The sequence below is a fragment of the Equus quagga genome, chromosome 15, assembly GCF_021613505.1.
Source record: "Equus quagga isolate Etosha38 chromosome 15, UCLA_HA_Equagga_1.0, whole genome shotgun sequence".
NCBI lineage: Eukaryota > Metazoa > Chordata > Mammalia > Perissodactyla > Equidae > Equus > Equus quagga.
Genome location: NC_060281.1, coordinates 86,347,349 through 86,370,479, shown reverse-complemented (window position 1 = coordinate 86,370,479; position 23,131 = coordinate 86,347,349). Strand labels below are relative to the sequence as shown.

Here is a 23,131-nt window from a genome sequence, read left to right as displayed (position 1 = left end):
TACAAACACCACTGCTCTATGACCAAGAAAAATTTATCTCTGGGTTCACAAATCAATACAATTTTTTTCCTCTTTATTTCGACCAGAAGTACACACATGGTTCCAAATGAGACTCAGATTTCAGAAAGGTCTGCACCTCTTGAGGCATCATCAACTAAAAAACCAGGCTTTTGGAAGCTCATTCCATCATTCAATGATTTTAGATCTTTTCACATACATTTATGAAATGCATTTTGATGTTTACTTCATTGAGACCCAAAAATTAGATGTAATTCTATTATTCACCAAATTTTATATTCTAAAACTAGCATTTTATAAAAACAAATCTATGGAGCTTTATGAAATGAAAAATGAACAAGCACAAAAAGAGGAAAAAACAAACAGCTCCTAAGCCTCAAGACTGCTGTGATCAAAGGTAAACAGTGTGCAGTAAAGACAAGTCTCCAGAAAAGGACGACTTGACACTCAAACAACTAATTATTTTTATAGCTATTTAAAGTGTCAGCATTCTCTTGAGAAAAAAGATTCAGCCCTGCTGATAAGCACAGTAAAACTGCCAAATCCAAACAAGCTAGATGACAAAATACAGTAAAGCTAAAACATTAGTAGGACTAGAAAGACAATATAGAAAATAAGATGGTATACAATAATGAAGCTTAATCCCTTATCAAGAAGTATCTTAGTTTTGTCAGCAGTAGCAGTGGGTGCTTGACAGAAGATTTTGGAAATAAGGTAAGCAAGGTTAGTAATATTAAAAACATAAGCATCTTAAAACTCAAATACAAAGGATGAGGGATATCATATTTTTTAATATTATAATTTTATATCCTATTCAAAGAAATTAACTCAGAAAACTGTGAAGAAAAGCAAGCTTGGGGTTATATGGGAAAATACAGAGACTTTACGAAGGCAAATAAATGGCTACCAAATTGAAAACTTGGTATCACTAAATAATGTTCTACCACAGATTATTATTAAATAGTAACACTAAAGCCAGTGACATTTTCTGAGATGTTAAGAAAGCAAGAAATCCATTCACTCTAAAGCTGAACATTTATTAAATATCTTCAAGCTGAGCATTGCTTTCTACTCACTTTCTTAAAGCCTCTCTTTCAGCACTGAGACAACCTAATCTAATGGGAGAAAGTCAGGAAATCAGGTTTTCCATTAAAACTCCCAGGCTCACCATCCTCCGAGCTGGCCTCTAGTACAGGAAAAAGCTCCAGGGTAGGAAGGAAGTCTACTTGCCCTGCATTACTGGGCTGTAAGTTTGCGTTGTTATGGGCACCAGCACAATAGGGTAAATATAAGGGCAAGGAAGCAAAAGGCTGATCGGGTAAGACAGTTTGGTCTATGTGATCAGTATATTAATGAGACGACAACTACCTAAAAGTTCCCAAGCATACACAAACAGACTGACTGCCCAAAAACATTTTATTATGAGGTTAGGGTAAGTACTGTAACAAGACCGGAGAAGTTAAGAAATCTTTTATTCTTCCTAAATCCAATCTTGGTCCAAATTAGAATTGTAGACTATAGAATAGAAAGAGATGCAAACTCATTTTAGGGATTTCAAAATGGAGAGTTGATTTTGTCTCCGTCTTCTAAACTTTTCTCTGGAAAGGGTGCAGGGGCAGAAGGGATTATTTAACCAGACAGTAAACCTAATCAGAAAACCTAATTCTTGTGCAAAAGTCAGGATTCAAATCTAATGTCCTGCTTTTCTTCCTTTATTCTATTCCCACAGCTGGTGATAGAGTAGAGGAATATGACTTCCCCTTTTACTCTGCAGTATCACTTCAGTTTCTGCTGTTTTAAACAAAGCCTGCAAGGGGAATATTAATGTTTAAGAATTTAAAACTTATACTGGCATTTTAAAGAGTGTTAGTTTTTAGGCATTCTTGCACAATTTTAGAGTCAGCCTGATCTTGCCTCAAAACCTAATCAGGCATTTATTAGTTCTGTAATCCTGAGCAGGTCACTTTTCATTAACATGCTTCTGATGGCAACAGTATCTCATAGTGTTATTGTAAGGATTAAGTGATCTAATACAGAGAAGCAATTAAAAGTGCACCTAGCACTTAGTAATGCCCTGTTATGTATCAATAACCAGTTACACCACACACTCACTTAGGTATCTGTTTCTTGAGCTCTCAATATAATTATCTCCCCTGACCAAACAACCTCATGGGATTACTAGAGAATAAATCAGAATACATAAAAAAGCTCTTAAAGGTCTTCATTATAGAAGTATCCATTACTCAGCTCACAAGAGAACTACAGTTAAAATACTGCATACCGGGGCCAGCCCCATGGCCAAGTGGTTAAGTTCATGCACTTCGCTTTGCGGGGCCCAGGGTTTCACCGGTTCGGATCCTAGGCGCGGACATGGCACCGCTCATCAGGCCATGTTGAGGCAGCATCCCACATGCCACAACTAGAAGGACCCACAACTAAAAGTATACAACTATCTACTGGAGGGATTTGGGGAGAAAAAGAAAAAAAAAAGATTGGCAAGCTGTTAGCTCAGGTGCCAATCTTAAAAAAAAAAAAACTTCACACAGAGCTCTGTTTGAATACTATAATAAAACAACATAGACTTAGTAAAACTAGTCTAAAGGGATATCTGAATATTATTTTCTTAAACAAAACCAAACTCTGAATACAGTCATGCACCACATAACGACGTTTCAGTCAATGAAGGTGGTCCGATAAGATTAGCACCATATAGCCTAGATGTGTAGCAGGCTAGAGCATCTAGGTTTGTCTAAGTACATTCTACGATGTTCACACAATGACAAAATTGCCTAATAACAAACACATTCCTCAGAACACGTCCCTGTCATTAAGAACACATGATTGTAAACACCATTATCTTCATATTTAAAAGTTAGTATTTACTAAACTATGGGCCAATCACTAAGCTATATACTTTTCATACATTATCCCATTTAATCTTCATAGGGTTGTTGAGGTAGGTACTACTTATCCCCTTTCCACAGCAAGGACTCCCAGTCTCCCAAGGACTAAGCAATTTGCCCAAGGTCAAAGAGCTAGGACATTTCTAGATTCAAAAATTCCAGAGCAGAATGGACAACACACCATGATGTGGCATGACCATGTGAATGCAGTTTCCCCCTAAAACAATGGTAAGATTTCTTCAAATTCTACAAACACAACAACGTATAATAAAGGACTGAAACTTAGATACTAAGGAAAAGAGATCATACTATAAATTTTACATTAAAATGCAAAGATAACAGAGAAAACACCAGAAGTTATATGTACAAGAGAAAAATTGGGCTCCAGAATATCCAAACAGGACACAAAGAAAAGCACTACATTCTTCAAGAATTTCATTATGGATAATTGCTCATTTGGTTAGATGTGTGCTTAGACCTTTAGTGTTCCAAGTTGAATTTTCATAAGCAAATTTACTCACTTTCATAGATATTATGCATAGTATAAACGTCTTTAACCAGAAATCAATTGCCCTGAAAATGTGTACCATTATAGGGAGAACAGGTAGGAGAATAAATGTGGCTTGGACAAGCACAAGTACCTTCTGTAGAAGGTAGTGATAAGAGACAACTAAAAATGCTCTGTTGGGTTTATAGTATCATCTTGATACTTTATAGTATCAAGGTGCAAAGGATATTGACAGATTAAAGTCTGATTCGTATCTCCCCGTTCAAAAATTACACGAAGCTAATAAAAAATATGGGGCCAATTCACAACAATGTGGATGGACCTCGAGGGCATTATGTTAAGCGAAATAAGTCAGTCAGAGAAAGACGAACTCTATATGACTCCACTCATAGGTGGAAATTAGTATATTGAGAAGGAGATCCGATAGGGGGTTACCAGGGAAAAGGGGGGGTGGGGGGAGGGTACGGAGGGGGAAGAGATGTACCCACAACATGACTAACAAAAATGTACAACTGAAATTTCACAAGCTTGTAATCCATCATAACATTAATAAAAAAAAAAAAAAAAAAAAAAATATGGGGCCAGCCCCGTGGCCGAGTGGTTAAGTTCGCACGCTCCGCTGCAGCGGCCCAGGGTTTCATGAGTTCCGAGTCCTGGGTGTGGACATGGCACCGCTCATTGGGCCACACTGGGGCGGCATCCCACATGCCACAGCTAGAAGGACCCACAGCTAAAAATACACAACTATGTACCAGGGGGCTTTGGGAGAAAAAAGAAAACTAAAATCTTTAAAAAAAAAAAAAAACTATGTGAAGATACTAGAATATAGTATACCTGGTGACAACAACCCAATGAAATATAAGCAGTAGTCAGCAAGATGCATTTTAATTCTCAAATTTCAAAATGTCTTAACCAATAGTAAAACAAGCTACATTCGCATTTACTTAAGAATGCTTAAAAATATACTAAAAATTCTGATGATGTAGGAACCTGAGATCATATGTGAAACATTTTGCTAATTGTGAGGTATATCCAAGAACTTAGATTATCCTCAAAATTAAACTATAAAAACCCATAAAGGATTGCTCTGTGGTTACCTAAGAAAATGCCCTTAACTTATTCTTAGGATGTAAACTCTATAATATTTAGAGGCAAAGGGGCACAGTGCCTCTAAAATTTACCCTCAAATGGTTCAGACAAAAATGGAGAGAGAATGATAAAGCATATGAAACACAATGTAAACAGCCGGAGAAGGCCAGTGTAAGTTCTTCGTATTATTTTTGTAACTTTTATTAAATTTGAAATTAAATCAAAGCAAAAAATTATTTTTTAAATCTGACACAACTGTGACAGAAGATTAATATTTTTAAATTAGTCTGTACATAGATGAAGATTCACTATATTACTTTACTATTCTATATTTTCCTTATGATAAAAAAAATTCAAACAAAAAAGAAAGTTGTACTCTAGTCTCAGGAAAAACATATTCTGACCATGAGGAACGCTGCGTCAGACTACCCTAGAATGATGTTATTAACCATCTGAATCATAACTCACCTTGCTCACTTTCATGCTTCTAAGCAATCCGATTGTAACTTTAATAGGTTAGGTATTAACCAGTGTTCTATTAAATTTAGAACTAAAAAACATATTTTAAAAAGAACTTTTACTATGAAATTAAAAACAAAAACAAAGGCATTATAGTGATAGAAGTCAAAATAGTGATTATCTCTTTAGGGTATGTATTGACTGGGAAAGGGTGGGAGGAGAGCTGTAAAGGGTCTATCTTAATCTGGCTGAAGTTACATGGGTCTATACATATGTAAACAGTTATCGATCTTTAGTTTAAGGTTACTATACTTTACTATATGTACTTTATATCTTAATCTTCTTTAAAAATAAAAAAACAAGTGCTTTTAGAGAACAGAGAAGTTCTTAGTTCAAATCCAAAACCTACAATACAACAAACTGACATAGATTACATTGGCATTCAGATTTATAACCAGTCACTGTAATTTTGGTTAACACTGAGTATACCTCTGAGACAGACATTTTTTAAAAGAATAACCACTGCATAACTTTCAGTAGAAGGTGTGCAATGAGAACAAGGGACATTCAAGGAAGAAAGAAGAGCCAGCTGTCAGGAGTTCCCACCAAATAGCATAAAATGTTGATGAATCTGTAACATTAACTGTCCTACAAAAGGGCTAGAAAACAGGTTAGACACACTCCTCAACTGTCTTAGTTTTAGTCTGCTTGAAAAAATAAACAAAAAACGTGGAGAAGTGCTTTTCCCCTTTTGAGGGGACTATTAGAACATAAATTATTTTTTTTTAAATATTGCTTTGGCAAAAACAACATTGTATTACTTCAGATGTTGTCCTTTATTTGAAAACAATGTCTGCACGTACAGTACAATATAAACCAAAATCAAGGTATGTAATTGTAAACAGTACCATGAAACTAACATTTACGAGGCAAATATGGAAATAGATAGGGGTAGATCAGCTACTGCTATCTTCCTTCCACAGGCCTATATCTCATTTCAGAGATTCAAGTACTGTTAACCTCGTGTCAGTATTTCCACTGCAGAATTTAAAATAAATTTTTTTCTAACTAGTGAAGTAAAGGTGCCAAGTCACTATTCAGAAACCACTCTCAACTCTAAGGAAATTAAGGACTCTTCAGCCAACAATTCTTAAAAGTTAATCATTTTTAAGTTCACTTTCTTAATAAACTGAATATAATCGTAAGCTCAGAAGTCCACAAAAAAGTCTGGGAATGACCATTTTTATTAAATTCTGTAACAGGCAAAACTAATCTATTGCAACAGAGATATCAGATCAGTGGTTTGCTGGGGCTAGAGGGAGAAGAGACCACAAAATGGCATTAGGAACGTTTTTGCAGTAATTCTGTCTTCAATGGGGTGGTGATTTTATAAGTGTATACTTCTGGTGAATTCTGTTGTATACAAAAACCATCTTAATAAAGTTGACTTAAAAGTTAATCCACACAATTTAGGCTTTGAAAAATGACTGGGAAGTCAAATGCTAAGGAAAAAAAATCACTGAAATTGATTTAACTATAAAAAAGAAAAGGCTATTTGTATGGAAGCCAATCTAGGTGCCTCCCAGTCACAAAGCCCTCACCTGCTCTACTCTCCACACTCCACTCCCAATCCTCAACCACTTGCCCAATGTTACAAGCATTTCACTCAAAATACTGACCTTCCCTTTAAGCGTTAGAGATACCTTTAAAAACAGCAAGTCTGACTAAATAGACAGTACCAAATGTACACTTTCCTAAAACTATCTTACAATAATCTAAAAGGAATTGAGCACATTCTTTTAAAAATCTCCTATAATCTATCAGAGGGAAAAAAAAAGAACTCAATCGAAAAAAGTTGACAAATGATAATGGGAAATCACAGAAGAAATGTAAATGTTCAAATACATATAAAAACATGCTCAACCTCATATATAATCAGAAAAATACAAATTAAAACAATGAAGGTAACTATTTTCCATCCATAAGATTGGCAAGAAGATCTTGTTTAATTTCAAATACTAGAAAGTGTAGGGGCTGGCCTGGTGGCACAGCAGTTAAGTTTATGAGCTGCACTTTGGCACCCAGAGTTCGCCAGTTCGAATCCCAGGTGAGGACTTACCCACCGCTTATGAAGCCATGCTGTGGCAGGTGTCCCACCTATAAAGTAGAAGAAGATGGGCACAGATGTTAGCTCAGGGCCAATCTTCCTCAGCAAAAAGAGGAGGATTGGTGGTGGACGTTAGCTCAGGGCTAATCTTCCTCAAATAAAATAAAGAAAATTAAAAAAATAAAGAATACTAGAAAGTGTGGGAAATGACTACTTGCACACACTTTTGGTAGAAGTAAAATTCTTATGGCTACATTAAAGAGCGTTTTGGCAGTATACTAAAACTACAGCTATGCTTACCATATGATCCAGCAACTCTATTTCTCTTGATACACTTCAGAGAAGTAGTCACACGTGTACTGAGAGATACATAAAAAAAGTATCTTCAGTGAAACAGGTAGTAAGAAAAAATACTGAAAACAACCTTCAACAACATTCAAACTATATTCATTAATAGAAGAATACCTAAGGAAATACAAAATTATGTTCATACTATGGAATGCTATATAATATTTAAGCAAATGTCTCTAAGACATATTGCTGAGGAAAAATGTAAAATGTAGAGAGGAACATACAGTATATTAAGAAGAAAAAAAACAAAATGCCATACATTATTTAGGGGTGCATATATACACAAAACATGAGGGAAAAAGCCTAGAAGAAAAAAACAAAACTAATCATAGTGATTACCTGTAGAGAGAATGAGAAAAGACCAGGAATGAAAATGATGGTTAAAGGAATTTTAGCCTTATCTTTAATATTTTACAAGGAGAATTTATTCACCTACTTGTGTACTGAAATTTTATTTTGGAAGGCATTGATACAAACAAGAAATTGATGTAGTATGTTTTCCTCCCTTAAACAGTCTCCCCTCAGAAATACTACTATCATTTCACAGAAGTGTTGCTGTGCCTAGTGCATGCACCATATTGCACACTGCTATGGAAAACCCATAAATACTCAAATTTTCTCTTCTAATAAACTACTACCACTAAAGAAGAATAACATTACTCTCTAACATACTTCAAAATCTGAAAAGAAAATTTAAAAACAAGAATTTAAAACAAAAAACTTCAAAGCTACCAACATTGTTGAAAGACAAAGACGACTTAAACAAACCAAAAGACATCTCATGTTCATAGATCAAAGGATTTAATTTGTTGAGCCAGCCCTGATGGCCTAGCGGTTAAAGTTCAGCATGCTCTGCTTCAGCAGCCCATATTTGGTTCCCAGACTCGGAACCACACCACTCGTCTGTCAGTAGTCATGCTGTGGCAGCAGCTCACATAGAACAACCAGAAGGACTTACAACTAGAATATACAACCATGTACTGGGGCTTTGGGGGGGTTAGGGGGAAAAAGAGAAAAGACTGGCAACAGATGTTAGCTAAGGGTGAATCTTTCCCAGAAAAAAAAAAAAAAAAAAGATTTAATTTGTTAAGCTAGCAATACTACCCACAAACTGATCTACAAATTCAGTGCAATCTCTATAAAAATATCAGTTGATTTCTTTGCAAATATTAACATGCTAATCCTAACATTCATAAGGAAATGCAAGGGACCCAGAATAAACAAAACAATCTTGAAAAAGAACAAAGTTGAAGGACTCACACTTCTCAATTTCAAAACTTACTGCAAAGCTGCAGAATTCAAGACAATGTGGTACTAACATAAGGATAAACATACAGATCAATGGAACAGAAAGAAGAGTCCACAAATAAAACCTGACATACACAGTCAACTGAATTTTTTTTTTTTTTTTTTTTTTTGAGGAAGATTAGCCCTGAGCTAACATCTGCTGCCAATCCTCCTCTTTTGGCTGAGGAAGGCTGGCCCTGAGCTAACATCCGTGCCCTTCTTCCTCTACTTTATATGTGGGATGCCCACCACAGCATGGCTTGTCAAGCCGGTACCATGTCTGCACCCAGAATCCAAACCGGCAAACCCCAGGCCGCTGAAGTGGAACACGTGCACTTAACCGCTGCACCACCGGACCAGCCCCTCAACTGATTTTTAACAAGGATGCCAGAACAACTCAATGGGGAAAGAAGAGTTTTTTCAACAAATGGCAGTGGGACAACTGAATATCCACATACAAAAGAATAAAGTTGAAATACTACACCTCACACCACATGCAAAAATTCACTCAAAATGGATCACAGACTAAATGTGAGAGCTAAAACTATAAAACTTTTTTGTAACTTAGGCATAAACCTTCACGACTTTGGATTATGCAAATGCTTCTGAGATAAAAAACCAAAACCATAAGTGACTAAAGAAAAAAAATAGACAAATGGGATTTCATACTGCTGGTGGAAATGTGAAACAGTACAGTCAATGTTGCAAACAGTCTGACAGTTCTTCAAAACGTTAAACACATGACTCAGCAATTTCACTGAAAATATGCATCCACACAAAAACCTATACATAAATGTTCATAATAGCAGTATTCATAATAGTGAAAAAGTGCAAACAACTCAATCTCCATTGATGGATGAATGGATAAACAAAATGTGGTATTATCCACACAACAGAATATTATTCAGCCATAAAAAGGAATAAAGTACTGATACATGCTACAACATGGATGAATCTTAAAAACATTATACTAAGTGAAAGAAGTTGGACACAAAAGACCACCTATTGTATAATTCCATTTATACAAGATATCCAGAATAAGCAAAGCCATGGAAAAACAAAGTCAACTAGCAGTTTCTAGAGGCTGAGGAGAGGTGGGAAAGGGGAGTAACTGCTAAAAGGTATGGGGTATCTTTGGGGGATGATGAAAATATTATGAAATTAGTGGTGATGACTGCACAACTCCATGAATATAAAAATCCACTAAGCTGTACACTTTAAAAGGGTGAATTTTGGGACCAGCCCGGTGGCGCAGTGGTTGGGTGCGCACGTTCCACTTCAGCAGCCCGGGGTTCGTCAGTTCGGATCTCAGGTGCGGACATGGCACCACTTGGCAAGCCATGCTGTGGTAGGCGTCCCACATATAAAACAGAGGAAAACGGGCACGGGTGTTACCTCAGGGCCAGCCTTCCTCAGCAAAAAGAGGAGGATTGGCAGATGCTAGCTCAGGGCTAGTCTTCCTCAAAAAGAAATAAAAAATAAAATAAAATAAAAATAATACTTAAAAAATAAATAAAAGGGTGAATTTTATGATATGTGAATTATATCTGAACCAAGTTGTCATTTTAAAAAAAGAAAAAGGAGAGTAACATATTTACATTCTTACTCCTTGGTTCCTTTTTTAAAAAATGAGATATGTACTAGCCAGAGTTCTCCAGAGAAACAGAACCAATAGGATAATCATATGAAGAGATTTAATATGAGGAATTAGCTCAGAGGATTATGGAGGATGAGAAATTCCATGATCTGCCATCTGAAAGCTGGAGACCCAAGTAAGCCAGTCATAAAATTCCAGTGCAAGTCCAAAGGCCTGAGAACAAGAGGAGCTAATGGCGTAAATCCCAGTCCGAGGGCAAGAGAAGACCAATGTCCCGGCTCAGCAGGCAGGCAGGAAGCAAAAAGAGGTGAATTCCTTCTTCCTCTGCCTTTTTGTTCTATTCAGGTCCTCAAAGGACTGAACATGCCCACCCACACTGGGGAAAGCAATCTACTTTATTGATTTCATTTAATGCTAACCTCATCCAGAAACACCCTCAGAGACATACTCAGAAAGGGCCCGGTCAAGTTAACATATAAAATTAATAATCACAGTAGTTAACCCTTTAAGTTATATTTGCAATTATTCACTACAATTACTCTCAATTTTTAATCAATTTATCTCCAAGGCTTAGGCCACTCCCAAGCTACTATCCCAATATCCAGACAGAACACAGGACACACAAATTACAACTAGTGTCAAAAAAACTAAAGGTAAAATGCTTTCCAAACTATTTCATGCAAACATTTTAAAAGCTGTTACTATCAAATCAATTATAAACATCAGTATGGATAAGCAAGTTAGCTACAAACTAGAAAAACTAACAATTTCTATTCTTGGTCCAAGAAATAAAAAATAAGATAAAATACACTAACAAGGAAGAACCCAAAAAGGTAATTAAGGAAACAATTCTATTTACAATAGCATCAAAAACAATAAAATACTTAAGAATAAACTTAACCAAGGAAACAAAAGACTGGTATGCTAAAAACTACAAAAATGTTGCTGAAAGAAATTAAAGACAACATAAATAAATGAAAGATATCATGTGTTCATGGACTGGAAAGCTTAATACTGTGACGATGTCAAAGTGATTCAATTCAATCTCTATCAAAATCTCAAAGATGCTTTTGGAGAAATACAAAAATTCACCCTAAAATTCATATGGAACTTCAAAGGACCCTGAACAACCAAAACAGTATCGACAGAGACAAATGTTGGAGAACTCACACGACCTGATTTCAAAATTTACTTCAAAGCTACAATAATCAAAACAGTGTGGTACTAGCATAAAGACCAATGGACTAGAAAACAGAGCCCAGAAATAAAACCTTGCATATACGGGCAAACGGTTTTCTATAAGGGTATCAAGACCATTCAGCAGGAAAAAGTCTCTCCAACAAATGGCTCTGGAAAACTGGATATCCACATGCAAAAGAATGAAGCTGGACCCTTATCTTACACCATATGCCAAATTTAACTCCAAAAGGATCAAAGAGCTAAAGCTATAAACTCTTAAGAGGAAAACATATGGGGAAAGCTTCATGGCATTTCATTTGGCAATGATTTCCTGGATATAATACCAAAGGCACAGGCCACAAAACAAAAAATTAACAAATTGTACTTGATCAAAATGAAAAGTTTTTATGCATCAAAGGACACTATCAACAGAGTACAAAGGCAACCCACAGAATGGGAGAAAATATTTGCAAATCATAATATCTGATAAAGGATTAATAAATAGAATATATATTTTTTTAAAAAACTTCTACAATTCAACCAAAAAAAAAATTTCACAAATGGGCAAAAGACTTTGTTAAGGACTGAATGTTTGCAGTCTCCTAAAATTCAAATGTTGAAGCCTAATCCCCACCCAATGTGACTATAGTTGGAGAAAGAGCCTTTACAGAAGTAATTAAGGTTAAATGAGGTCCATAAAGGCCGGGCATTGATCCAATAGGATTAATATGCTTATAAGAAGAGACACCAGAAAATGTTCTCTACCCTTGCTCAGAGGAAAGGCCGTGTGAGGACAAAGTCGCCTTCTTCAAGAAAGGACAAGAGCCCTCACCAAAAACCAAACTCTGCTAGAACCTTGATCTTGGATTTTCCAGCCTCCAGAACCATGAAAATGTAAATTTCTGTTGTTTAAGCCACTGAAACTCTGGGATTTTGTTATGGCAGGCTGAGCAGGCCGATACATACTAAACAGACATTGTTCCAAAGAAGACATACAAAGGGCCAGTAAGCACATAAAATGTGTTCAACATCACTGGTCATTAGGGAAATGCAAATCAAATCCACAGTGAGGCACTACTTCATAGCCATTAGGATGGCTGTTAAAAAAAAAAACAAAAAACACTGAAGTGTTGGCTAGGGTGTGGAGAAACCGGAACTCTTGTGCATTGCTAGTGGAAATGTAAAATGATGCAGCCACTGTAGAAAACAGAATGGAGGTTTCTCAAAACAATTAAACATAAAATTACCATATGATCCAGCAATCTCACTTCTAGGATATATACCCAAAAGAACTGAAAGCAGGGATTTGAACAGCTAGTGGTACACTCATGTTCATAGCAGCATTATTCACAATAGCCAAAAGCATCCATCAATGAATGAATGGATCAACAAAACACGGTATATAGGTACCACAAAGGAAATTCTCACACATGCTACAACATGGATGACCTAATGACATTACACTAAGTGAAATAAGCCAGTCACAAAAGAACAAATATTATGTGATTCTACTTATATGAGGTAATTAGAGTAGCCAAATTCAAGGAGATAGAAAGTAAAATGACAGTTGCTAGGAGAGGGATGAATGGGGAGTTAGTGTTTAATGGTTATAGAGGTTAAGCTGGGGAAGATGAAAAAAGTTCTGGAGACTGATGGTGGTGACAGTTGCACAACAATGTGAATGTACTTAATTCCACATAACTGTACACTTAAAAATGGTTAAAATGGTAAAATTCATGTTATATATTTTACAATAAAATCATATATGTGGAAATAAAGTAAAAGTAGTAAAGTGAAATAAGAATTTCAGAAAATGAACAATGCATTAAAAAATTAAAAAATCCTAAGTTCCTCCAAAAGAAATTCCCCAAAATATTAACAAGATGTTCATTAATATATTATATCATTAAAAGAGGACAACACCCCTCCAAAAAGAAAACATAAAACCCTGTGGAGTTTTTTATAACTGTGACAAATTAAATTTGTAAGCTTTTTTTAAATCTTTAAAATTTTAAAAAAATTTAGTAAAACTTGAAGAAATTAGTCATTCACATATCTTCAAAGAACATCAAAAGGCAAAAAAAAAATTAGAGGGGCCAGCCCAGTGGCACAGCAGTTAAGTTCGCATGTTCCACTTCATCAGCCCAGGGTTTGCTGGTTCGGATCCCGGGAGCAGACATGGCACCGCTTGGCAAGCCATGCTGTGGCAGGCGTCCCACATATAAACTAGAGGAAGATGGGCATGGATGTGAGGCTCAGGGCCAGTCTTCCTCAGCAAAAAGAGGAGGATTGGCAGCAGATGTTAGCTCAGGGCTAATCTTCCTCAAAAAAAAAAAAATTAGAAGAAGCAAAACTCACAAGCTTTAGTTTTTTGCATTTGGTCAGCATCAATCTTTAGGCCAAATGTTATCTGATTTATATCTATGCTTTATATCAAAGCTTGAGCAGTTTCTACCATACAGATCTATATACATAAGGTTAAAAAACCGTATCCATAATAGGTATACAACACTAGTCTTGACATGATTTCCTTTGCCTCCAAGATTCTTTTCCTACCATTCAAAAAGTTTAACTATCAATCATTTCCTTTTTTTAATGTAGATGCAAAATATAAATATCCAAATGAATATATAACATAGCATTCAAATATTCAAAATACCAGCAGGTATCAAAACTGAATAACCACACAAACTTAGCAAGATACTGTTTACTAAAGTCCCATATCCAGACTTCAGCTTAAGTATCTTGTATTCAAGTCTTAATCTTAACCACAAATTTCCTGATGGGCTAAGTTTTTTAAAGAGTGAGACTCCAACAAAATGTTCTTTCTCCAGCCTATTACAGATGGGTTAATTAGCAAAAATGAGTCACTTAGCATAATATGGAGTGATCTAATAATTTTTTTAGCTAATAAGGAATAACTAATGAGTTCCTGAGTTATCTGATTAAATTTTTAAAGCAAATTATCTAAATCTTAAGAATAATAAAAGCACAGGTAAAATAAAGTGCACAAAGTCATTAACCAGTATTCTAATAAAGTTAGATATCTGAAATATATTGTAAACATAATTATACTGGTTTGAGTTTAACCTAGAAAAATATTTCTCCTACAGATTAAAACCAGGATAGGAAACATGCCCAAAGGTGAATAGAAACTAAGAGTCTAGAAACACTTATTAAATTTCAAGGCCAAGTGTCTTATTGAGCACATATCACTGTTTTATGACAATAATTTTATTAACCTCTTGATAAGAAAACTTTCCTTTCTCCTTTCTTGGCTAGCTTTTGCTCTCGATGTATATAAAATTGGACATTTTAAACCAATTCACCAAATGTGTCAGTGAGAAATCCATAGGAAGACTGTCACTTACTTTTAAGTACATACGTTTTGGTATAAAGAATAAGAATGTGCCGCACTAAAGAATTAAGAAGAGGTGGAGCCTAGAGAAACTTTTCTCCCCCAGAAAAAAAGAAAGAACAGGAAGCATAAAATGAGGAAACTTAATTAATGACCCAATGACTACTAGCAAAACTATGCAGTCATATGACATTTTTCCCCAAAACATTAAGAGCTATAATTTTAGATTTTAGCCTGATACTAAAATGTCTCTTGTGGGGAAGAAAGAAATAAGACAATTTAACTGACTATAGAAAGGACAATCCTTTCTTTGTATTCTTAAAGGCAAATAATATTGTGTACCTCTACCTTTTAGAATCCACAACCAGTAGCATCATGGTTTTGTTTTTTTTTTTTTAGTTAAAATTCCCTTTACTCTTAACAAATGACATGATACATTCCCTTTAAATTAACAGTTGATTGAGAATTTCCAGACAGATTCTGGTAACACCCCTCAGTGTACCAAAAGAGAAGACTATCTTAACTATTCAGCGTATTTTACCCTCCTGATTCAAAAAAGTAACTTATACATGAGTAATTCGCCAACTCCTATGCCTATTCTTTTTCCTTAACAGGCTACAACGGAATGAGGTAGAGATCATGTAGTCTTGTTCACCTCTGCATCCACAAGGCCTAGGGCATAGTAGTGTCTCGTAAATATGTGGCACTTGGTAAATATTTATTGTATTAATAAGCCCAAGCCAGGGGCCAGCCCCATGGCAGAGTGGTTAAGTTCGAGCACTCAGCTTCAGTGGCCCAGGGTTTCACTGATTCAGATCCTGGGCATGGACCTAGCACCACTCATCAAGCCACGCTGAGGCAGCGTCCCACATAGCAGAGCCAGAGGACCTACAGCTAAAATATACAACTATATACTGAGGGGCTTTAGAAAGAAGAAGAAAAAAAGAAAATTGGCAACAGATATTAGCTCAAGGCCAATCTTAAATAATAATAATAATAATCCTAAGCCAAATCCTATAAAAGAAACAAGCAAAGATTTGAGAGGAAGATGTTTCAAGTCAGAGGAAATGCTTCAGAGAGCTCCTACCTGCTATCAAAATGAAGAACTTTAAAGTTTAAAATTAATTAGAATACATGGAAGTTATTTTACATTATATGACCAATTTAGAGATGTTTGCTTAACATCATGCACTTATTTTTCAGTAGATCAAGAAGTAAAACCTTATTCTGGCATACACTGGGAGATTAGTGTAAGAAAGAACTACATATATATCTCTAAAGAAAGTTCGAAACAGCACAAGTACAAATCACACTCACAACACTTCCCTTCCAGGTTCATCACATGCCAGATAAAACCAGCAGTTACTAATCTTTTCTAAATTAAACACTTAAACTCTCTCTATTAGCAATATAAGACATTTGATGATTTCAGATGGAAAAAAGTGTTTTACAATTTCACGATAAATAAGCAACCTCCCTGTATCAAATGACTCCTTGTCAGTTATTCAAATCCTATTCAATCGTTAGCAAATACTGTTTACTCATAAGATCTTCAAGCTACATAAAGATCTTACTTATCCATATATTACAGACACAGTATGTCAATTTACCCATGACATGACATTTTACCAAGACATAAAAGCTATAAAAGGAAAGCAAGAAACAGGTATTAAATAAATGCACCATATTTTTATAACTTTCTATTGTTTAGTAGTAATGATAATGATGACAATAAAATGAGGAGAAATTATTTAACATCTTTTGTCAATATTTAAATCCTACTCCCTGAGTGGTGCCAAATTTGGCACAAAGACTTCTTCTAGTGAAATAAAGGTTCTAGTGAACAAAGGTGGTCCAATTTAGTAGATAAAAATCACACATTATGATAATAAAGTCTACTAGGCATGTGTTGCAACTTTCAGTGCAAATTTCAGTATGATTTTTAAAATCTTATATGAAGGGTCTTTTCTTGGATGATGAGGAGTGGAGAAGAGAATAATATTACTAAGACAACAGAAGTCTGTAGTCCTAAACAATGACTCAATTTTAAGAAATATCTTTGGCCACACAATTTTTTCTTTAAGCAATAAATACGAGAATTTAATGCCTTCTTCACATGAAAAAAGTCACTTAGAATCACCTTTCCTCTTCTGTTAAAGCAAGTTTTTAAGAGGCTAGTCCTCTTATTTTAATGATTTCCATATTCTAATGAATACTAGCTGGTGGAAGCCAATACAAAATCCTTCACTAGAGGTGTTGGTATGTTATAGAACAAGAACAGAATAATCCATAATTAATTAGTGACATTGTTTTTAAAGTTCAAACTACTGTGGCTACAGTGGCCAGTGAGACAGTTCCAGCTATCAATTGCAGGCATTAGTGAGCAATTGGTAAAGTAGCAGTTTCAGGGTACTGTTTACAATCCTATTATAAAGGTTAAATATTTCTTAATTTACATAAAATCCTCTAACAAATAATTAGAACATGGATATTGGGAAAACCAGGATAGCTGCTGCAAAAGGCTGCCTCAAAATGCAATATATTAATTTACTCAAAGGTTATAAGCCATAAGAGCTTTTATCATGCAGAATCTTGCATTTCTAAGAGATCAGTCTACCCATGATGAAGTAACTGGTTTGGGACTAGCCCTTCCACCATAACCAACACTGGACAAGATATATGAAACAACAGTTCTAGGATGTTGGGCAACAATCAACACAGAAGTGTGATTACTGAAAAAAGAGAAACAAATTACCTGAGACCTATGACTGCCTAAACTTTTTGCCTTGAAGCACTTTCCACACCCTGGCCAAAAAGGTCCAAGCAAAGCAGAAATCCACTCAGAAACTCAAATACGAGTTTCAGAAGGTTGAGGCAGCTGTAATTTCTGGGGCATCCTTGTGAAAGCCCGGACCTGAGGGTTACTGTCAATATTCCATAAGAATATATTCACTCTTGGACCTTGTTCTCAACACAGACACAGAAGAAAATAAGTTAATTTTGCTAATTTGCTGTATTCTTATTTAACCTGAGGGGTGACTCAAGGGTCACAAGGATTTATGAGCTGGTTTTGAAAAAGAGTGCCTTTAAGAAAGTTACGACCACCAGATAACCAACCTCCAGCCCACAAGTCTGGTTGCCCAAGGGCTTATGTGGAGTGAACTTCCCCTTTGTTTCTCCGAAACTCCTCCTCCCAAGCCCCTCAGTTCTATAAAGACTCCCTGCTTTCTTCTTTCTTAAGGTAGATTTGAGAAAACCTAGCCTCCCACCCTCTCCTTTCAGCCAATTCACATAAACCTTTCTCCATCTCCAAGCGTGGTGTCTCAGTGACTGGCTTATTGCACATGGGGAACACAAACTTGTGATTAAGAGGTTCGGTATCATTTGTGTCTTTACTAAACTAAGCTATACATGCACAGGGTGAGATACCTACCATGAGAGTGGGCGAAGAAGAATCACTGGGTAACGAGCACCTATCTGGGAACTATAAAAGTAACAACTACCAGAGTATACACAGACGTCTAGTTCAGACCAAGAGGAGTAAAGAGATCTTACTAAACACTCATATTTATATCTATATACAAAAAGATGAACTCAACCCCCTTACCTTACCTCATTCACTAAACAGACTTTAACTTGAAGTGTTTCAGAGATCTAAATGTAAACATAAAACTATAAAACGTCCACAAGAAAATATTAGTGACTTTAGGTTTAGAGAAGATTCTTTAGATAGAATATAAAGAGCATTAACTATAAAAGAAAAAATAATCAGTAACTTGGACTTCATAAAAACGAAGCTTTCCAATCTTTGAAAGATACTGCTAAGAAAATGAAAAGGCACACCACAAACTATGAGAACATATATGCAAAACACGTGATTTGCAAAACCCGTGATCATATCCAGGATATATACTCTTGCAACTTAACAAAAAAACAACCTAATTTTTTTAATGGGCAAAAGATTCAAAAGGACACTTCACCAAAGAAGACAAATAAGCACATGAAAAGATGATCATTAATCATCTGGAAATTACAAAATAAAACCATGATAATATATCTATCTCTACAGACCCACAGGAAGGGCTAAAGTTAATAAAGACTGACAAAACCAAGCATTAATAAGGATGTGGACTACCTGGAATTCTCATACATTGCTAGTGGGAATGAAAAACAGTATAACCACTTTGGAAAACAGTTTGGCAGTTTTTTATAAAGTTATAAGCATATATTTCCTATACAAGCCTGCAATTTCCACTCCTAGGCATTTAACCAAGAGAAATGAAAACACAAGCCCATATAAAGACCTACAGGCATATGTTCATAAGACCTTTATTCATAACAGCCAAAAACTAGAAACCCAAATATCCATCAACTAGTGAATAAAGAAATTTTGAAATTACCATACAATGCAATACTACTTCGCAATTACCACAAAACAACCTACTACTACTTTTAACAACAGGGATGAATCTTAAGCACTATGCTAAGTGAAAGTGGGCAGACACAAAACAGTCCTTGTTGTATGATCCCATTTATATGACATTCTAGAGAAAAGGCAAAACTATAGTTACAGAAAGTGATCACTAACTGCCAGAGGCAAGGATAGGGGAAAAGGAGTGACCATAAAGGGGCACAAGGGAAGTTTTTGGGGTGATAGAAATAGGGGTGGTTATATAACTTCATACATTTATTAAAAAACTAGACAGTTAAAAATGGGTGAAATTTTATTTTGTGCAAATTATACCTCAATAAAGCTGATTTTTTTCCCCACTTGGCTGCCAAAAAGTCAGAGATATACACATGTGCTCTCAGTAAGGCAAGTATTTTTGCTAATCTTAGAGTAGGGCTCTAAGAAGATAATGACTTGCCTAAAATCATACCATTAGTACTCTGGTGGAACCATGTTTTGGGATATAGACCATTTTACTCTAAATCAAAACTCAGAATGTATACTTCAGGTATGACCATGAGGACCTGTATAACTAAGAACATTTCACTGGAGCCCAATGAACTGCATTTAACCCACAGTGAAGCCTCAAAGGAAGTTTCAACTTACAAAGGGCAAGCCAGCTAAAACAGATTACGCTAAAAGTTGGATAGTGTAGCACAGACATCTCAACTACTTGGCTTACCACACTCTTGCCCATGGTCAAATTTATTTTGGGACTGGAATATTTTAAAGTTCTTCATGTTCACTGCAGCTCCTACACATTAATCCTATTAATCAAAGGCTTCCAAAACAACAATTCTGAAAGAAAGTTTTGAGTACTCACCTTTCATTCTCACCTAATGTGTCACACAAGCAATTAGGGTGAAGGAACAAAAGAACCAGATTTTGCAAGACAACATAATGCCAACAGCTTATTAAAAAGCAAGACAAGAAAGCTGCTCTTAATGCCTTATTAACCACATCAACCTTAACCTCAGCCTAAAGAAAACAAATTAAGACTTTTCTTCATCCCTATCACCAATTCATTTCACAGGAGTTAACGTCTAAATCCAGAAGTAGGCAATCCAATGGAACCTACATACAGCAGCTACTAGCAGTGCACTAATGCTTAGTATACATAGCTCACCTCTCCCTTCCTCTTGTCTGTTCTACTTTTCACTCAGTTTTCGTCGTCCCTCTTTCTGCCCCTTTTCTATGGTTAGTTACCACAGCTGCTTTGTGAGAAAACAATAAAGAGGATATTTATGCCTAATCAGTGAAATTATGGTTACAATCTGACTTTATCTTTGCTCTTCTACTTTTTATGGTGATAATCTCTTTAAAGGCAATTTCCATACTGTACAGGCATAAACGGTTGGGAAAGAATACTGTTCCATTCTATATCCATCATAAACACTTCCCCCTCTAAGCAAAGACCCACTGAAAATGGAAGACATTTATTTTCACTCCACTGACTCTGAATATGAATTCATATATGAACTGAGTTTATCTATGTATATTAAATGCTTACCCTGAGATAAAAGTCCAAATTATCTTTAAATACTTAGAAAGTCACTGTAGAAACAGTATTAGACCAACATTAGATACACTAATCAGAATTCTCAATTTTAAGTCAAAGAAACCCAAGCTAACTTAAAATCAGAACTGACTGGCTCACAGAAGGACACTGAGGTGGTACACAGAAACAAAGAACAAACAAACTTAAGGCAGTAGGGCCTCAAAGGTTCAATGCCACTGGATTCATCTCTTTATCTCATGCTCCTCTTTTCTCATTTGGCCTCATTCTCTCCCACTGTAGACAGACCTCCTGCCTCCTGCTAGAGGCAGTCTCAGATCACAGGCCCAGAAGAAAACTGACAGCTTGCTCCTGCAACACCAGTGAAGAACACCTACTGGACCTTTGTGTCAAATGCCAATCAGTACTATAAGTGGGGCCAGGCCTGGTACAAGCCCTAAACCACCAGAGAACAAGGAATGAGAAACCTTGCTGAACAAACTAAAAGCAATGACTTGCACTATCTTTAAGTTATTTTGATTCCACGAATTGAATGAAAGGATCTCAAAAACGAACAAAAATTCAGTGAATACTCTATTCCTTTTACTAATATAATTGTTGAGGGAGTCCCTAATGTTCAAAAACTTGTTTAAGGACACAATCTAGGAATTAGCAATAATCCTCAAGATATAATCCAAAATGTAAAAAATAAGGAAATCTAATTCCTAGCACTGAACCACTGACCTAAAATTACAGAAAAGTCTTATCACAGGAGAAAAAAAGGAAAAGGTCAATTTAATGGGCTTATATATATGATAGTTTACCAAGAAACAGCAATCTCATTTTAAAAATTCATTCACTGACGGCATAAATCTGAAACTACAGTATAAGATGAGACTCATACTGTTGGTGATCATATAATCACTACAGAAATGGCTAAGATTCATACAGCACTCAGTGAGCTAAATACCTCTGGAGCAATGCTTCCCTCTTTAAAAGACATTTTTTAAGTGGAAAGGAATCAAATCTCCTAGCATATCTAAGTTTTAAATTACTGTTTCAAGGCTAATCATTTCAAAACAATTGAGTGCTATAAATGCAACCCCAAATTCCTTGCTGATCCATCATTCAGTTTAACTGACGAAGTGTGCTACCAACTACAGTTTTTATCTTTCCAGTACTCCCAGTCCCATGCAAGCTGTTTTTGTTCTACGTAACTGCATGTACGCTTAGAATTCAGCTCAAACAATGACCTACATTTAGTAGTATCTAGCACCTATAAGACATAGAAAAAGGCTCACTTTCTACTAATTTCTTATCTTTCAAGCTTAATTTGAGAGAATAAAATGATACTCTTTTTCAAAAAGTAGCAAACATAGTTAAATTTGTGATAAAAAATTAAAAACAAGGTAACATTTATCATTCCTTAATCCAAAGCTCTGTTAGATTCTGAAAGTCATACTGTCTACAAAAAAATCATAAAAATGAAGAGTTGCAAATAGCATAGGAGAGAAGTCAAGGTCTTTGCTTATGATAACTTAACAGCCAACACACACAGAGCACTCTTCTAAATGCTTCACCATTTATTTGTCATTTAATCTTAACTCTAAAAGGTATTATCCTATTTTACAAACGGAGAAGCTAAGGCAAGATAAAGTAACTTGCCCAAGTCATAAAGCTAGCTAATAAATAATTTACAGATGCAAGTTTAAACCATATAAGAAATTAAGTAAGACTAACATACATAAGGCCAATCCAAAAACAAAAGGCCAATGTCAAAATACTCCATTTCAAAAAGGCAGAAAAGAAACACAAAGAGAAACCAAGATTTTTTTCACTCAGTGCAATGAAACCAAGCTTAGATCACTAGGGGAAAATATCTATATTCTCAAATTATATGAAGATATCACAAAGTAACATATTTCTTACATAAAGAAAAGCATTTTTAACTTTCAAGAGGCAGATTCTGGAGAAAGCTCATATTAAATGACAGCACTTTGAAAACTAATTTTTCATTCTAAATATTATGCTTGAAAGAATATAGTAAATAGCTAAAAGCAATGTTCCACAACATTTGCTAGGAAAGGACTATTATGTTCAGCAATTTTTATTGAGAAATAGAAAGTACTACAATAATAAAAAATGAGTCTGATCTATCATTGTGGCATATTCATTTAGCTTTATCTCTGAAAAATATTTTCAGATTATTCAGGTGTTTTCTTATCTCTGAGACAACCTTCAACAACATGAAAAGTGCACACTGCTATTTCCACACAGAGTCAACAGTAAAGTGATCTTTGGCTGATTACGGAAGATTAATTTGCCATCTA

At 35.5% G+C, this 23,131-nt stretch overlaps 1 protein-coding gene across 15 annotated transcripts in view; it reads right to left on the bottom strand.

Moving 5' to 3' along the window:
• The window catches only part of MTMR3 (myotubularin related protein 3), a 142,500-nt gene that overhangs the window by 101,549 nt on the left and 17,820 nt on the right, over window positions 1-23,131 (bottom strand). The window contains exon 1 of one of the 15 annotated variants that reach the window (XM_046639337.1): window positions 7,097-7,114. The exons of the other annotated variants lie outside the window; for them this stretch is intronic. The gene's annotated coding sequence lies outside the window, so the exon portion shown is untranslated. Of the gene's footprint in view, window positions 1-7,096; window positions 7,115-23,131 lie in introns of those variants that run through there. 15 annotated transcript variants of the gene reach the window in all.